Genomic DNA, 4,005 nt, shown 5'->3' on the forward strand with positions numbered 1-4,005 from the left:
TCTGAGCACTAATTTGAATTTCTGACACTGAGTTCATAATAAATATTACATTTTAAAAACCTGTTTGTTATTTATTTTCCTTTGTTTTCTTTGAGTTTGTCAGCTTTCAACTTCTTGAGTTGAATGTTTTAACTTTCCATCTTTCTTTTTTTTCAATATAAGATTCTCTAAAGACCATAAATTTCCTTTTATGTACTATTTTGACTGCTTCATATGTAGCATTTTTTATTAGCCTTTAGTTAAAACAATTTTATTCTTTGACTCATAAGCTGTTAAGAAAGCTCTGCACATAAGGGTCACTCATCTCACAAACATTTATGAATACATACTTAAATCCAGCAGAATTCATCTCTGAATCCTAGCCTCCCTAATCCTCTACTTTAGCAGTGCTTCCTTGCCTCTTTTTGTGCCCTTTATCCTCTAAACTCCTTGCGGGCAGGGACTGTATCCCATTACCTCCCCAGGGCCTTGCACAGTGCCCAGCCCAGAGCGTGTTTTCAGTCAAAGTAAAATTAAAGAAAGAATAAATGAATGGTGTACCTCCCAACTTAGGTCTCCTAGTCTAAAAGTCCCATGAATGGGAGGGAGTGTCTCCTCGGACTCTGTCCCAGGTGTCAATGCAAGGCCTGGCCTGTTGGAGCACTGTGACTATGTGAAGAGAGAGAGAGGGGAGGGAGAGAGAAAGAAAGAGGGAGAGAAGGGAGGGAGAGAAACTATGACCTCCCTATCCAAGAAGCTCTCCTGCCCCTTTCCTGCTGGCAGATCCTAACTAGTTGTCAGGAAGTCTGGAGCCCGATTCCCCTTCCTCATGAGAGCTCCCTCCTCCTCCTTCCCACTCCTGGCCTCTGGAGTGAATCAATGAACACGGGGCCAAGGGCACCAGCCCTGTTCTGAGTACAATGACAAAAATAAGCCCCTCTGTGGGCTTGGCTCTTTCTTCTCCTTGATCTCTAGTCCTCCCAAACACTGGTGAGACGAGCAGGATGGGTATAATTAGCAGAAGCCCAGAGAGGCCAAGCACTGTCAGTCTGGTCACCCAGCAGGTAAAAGAAAGCACGTTGGTTCACTGGAACCATTGTTCACATCTAGGCTGCCCGCCACACAGACGCAAAGCAGCCAAGGCCGGGACTTGGTGAAGTGAATACTGAAGGCCCCCACCTTCAAACTCAGAGGGCGCTGGGGCTGAATGGGCACCCAACAGCTGGAGCCCAGCCTGAGTCCCCAGGCTCAGCATGAAAGATTAGGGCTCAGGGGTCTCAGGCCAGGACTGCCAAGTGAGTGCCCTGCGATTCCAGAGAAATCTTCCTCTAAGAGGCTCTGGGGTCCAGAGACCAAGGCAGGCTCTGTGTGCTGAAAGTTGGCAGCATGACCTCCCCTCCTGCCTCTTCTGGTCTATTAAGACCTGAGGAAAAATAGCTGGAAGGGAGGTAGTCCCTGTGTTTGGGAAACTCCAGAGCCTGATGGTGGAGGGGAGGCAGGAAGTGCCTCACACAGAAACAGAGACAGATAGAACCAAAGATAGCTGGGCAGAGCTCAAGACCTCAGCACTGGGGTCTGTCGAGCAGCTGGGGGCCTTAGTCAAAGAGGGCTTCCTGGAGGAGGGAGTGTCTGGGCTGGCAAAGAAGAAGGAAGTGGAAATGGCCTGGGGTAGGGAATGGAGCAGATTGCTCAGCCTCTGGCCAGAGCAGAGAGCAGACTGTAAGTGCCAGGCTGAGCAGAGGAATGAGCAAAACTACGGGTGCACAAGTCATAATGGGGGGGTAACCCTGTAACCCGCAGTAACCCCCTGTAACCAGGAGATAAGCTAACAGGTGCCAGCACTGTGTTTTTTTCAGTTGTGCATCCCAGCATCTAGCAGGGTGCCGAGCACTCCGTCAGCGCTTACTAAATGCTGAGTAAATGAATGAAGTCATGAATGGCAGATGACTACAGCTACTGAGGGATGCAAGACTGACTCATTGTGGAGGACTTTATGAGCATCTGCTATGTGCTGCCCCTGTACTGGGGACAGGAGGGAAGAGTGGGGTATAAAGGGGTATAGAGGGGTCCTTGCCCTCCAGGGAATTCTGGCTCCTGCCCAGGATCCAACTCATGGTCCCCTGTAGTGCCCAAGTCCCCTCTGTTGTGGCCAACCGTGTGATCTCTGTGGGACCCTGGGGAGGCACTGTCTCCTCTCTGGAGTTGATTCTTCATCTGCAGAACAAAGGAGCAGATGAGTGCTCCAGCAGGTCACCCCTTGATGATCCCCTTCTGCTCATCCCTTCCCTACTCATCTCAAGTCCCTGGGCAACATGCCCTCCTTGGAGGCAGCAGGAGAGAAATTGAGAAGTGGCAAGTAGAGCAAATCCTAGTTCTTGCTGTGTGATCTTGGGCAACCTCCAAGAGACTGAGTACCTACCTCACAGATCTGGTGTGAAGTTTTAAAGAGATGACGCATGATAAAAGAACGGGGCCTGACACATACTAAATGCTTTAAAATAAAAATAATAGTGTTAGGGGAAACATGACACTGTCCAACCTGGCCAGGCACCACAATAACCATTGGTATGAGTTAGTTTACTACCGGAGATCTTGGTAAGGAACACGGAATTAACAAGCCACCACGGACCAGAAGAATTTGGGAAAGGTCAAGAGGAGACAGGAGCGACGCCAGTCCACATGTTCTCCTAGAATCCTTCTCACTGGAACCTATCTTGGCTGAGTGATGTGCGTGCCACCAGGAAGGACCCTGGGTCACAATGATTGGCTAAAGGCAACCTGGAAAATAATCCAATCACCATAAAACCCGAGACTGCCAGCCACAGGGCAGAGCAGTTCTCTGGTTTCCCTTACCCTCCTCCTCTCCATCCTGGCCAGCGACCCTTTTCAATAAATTATCTTGCTGTGTCAGCTCGTGTGTCTCCTTGGACAGTTCGTTTCCTAGTGTTAGACAAGAGCTCACTCTAGGGCCCCGAAATGGGTCCCCCTTTCCTGCAACAATAGCAAATATGCTAATTGTGAGAGCCTTCCCCTTAGCCCACTGTAACTGGAACTCGGCCAGGAGTGGTTAGGCAAGGGTCTGCACATCGGCCCAGCCTCACCTGCATCTCCCTCTCCTATTCCCAGCCCCTCCAAGGAGAGGCCAGGGCTCAGAGATCTGTTTGGGGGCACTGGGGATTACAGAAGGTAAGGGAAGTGACCCAACCCGGTTCCCTGGGAAAACTGACCGCCCAAGTTAACACTAGGGGAAAGGTCAGCCGCCAGCTTGCGCGCACCTCAGCAACCACTGCCCTCTACTGGCCGCAGCGAGATCAGCACTTTCAAGGAGCCGGAGCCGCGCGCAGAGGCTTCCCTCCCCCAGGGAGGGTGGGGCGGGAAGAAGGGAGGCGGGACTACGTTTCCAAGCACATACTTTTGGTATGATACCAAATGTCAGGCCTCTGCTCGGAGGCTCCCAGGGCTAAACCCTCAGAGCTGGGGCCACAAACTAAGCCATCTCTTCTCTTCGCCTCCACTCCCTCAATTATCACCCACAAGGGCGGGCTTCCACTGAGGAGGTCACAGCCCACAAGCCCCAGAGACCCTGACCCCACCTGGAATACTCACCCGCTAGGTCTGGCTCCTTCTCATTTGTCAAGTCAAACATCACCTCTGCAGAAAGCCCTGCCCATTGAAAATAGCCCCTATCCCCTACCACTGCCACCCTACTTTTTATTTTCTATTTCATTATTACCATGTCTTGTTTTCTTCCTAGTGTTTAGGACAACTTGCTTTGTCTTGTTGATTTTCCTTTCTTTAATGTATCAGCTGGGATTCTGGTCAGGAAACCAGACTAGGCATTTCACGGGCAGGATTCAATGCAAAGAACTGAAAGCGTATGTACTGAAGGTGTAAAGAAAAAAGCAAGAAAGCTGAAGTGCAGTGAGTCCCCGGCATTTGTTTGTATACGAGTTTCATTCCAAGACCAGGTTCATAAGTCTAATTTGTTCGTAAGTTCAACTGGACTTAGTTGAGCCTAGTTACTCA

Source organism: Dama dama, chromosome 3 (assembly GCF_033118175.1).
Source record: "Dama dama isolate Ldn47 chromosome 3, ASM3311817v1, whole genome shotgun sequence".
Classification (NCBI taxonomy): domain Eukaryota; kingdom Metazoa; phylum Chordata; class Mammalia; order Artiodactyla; family Cervidae; genus Dama; species Dama dama.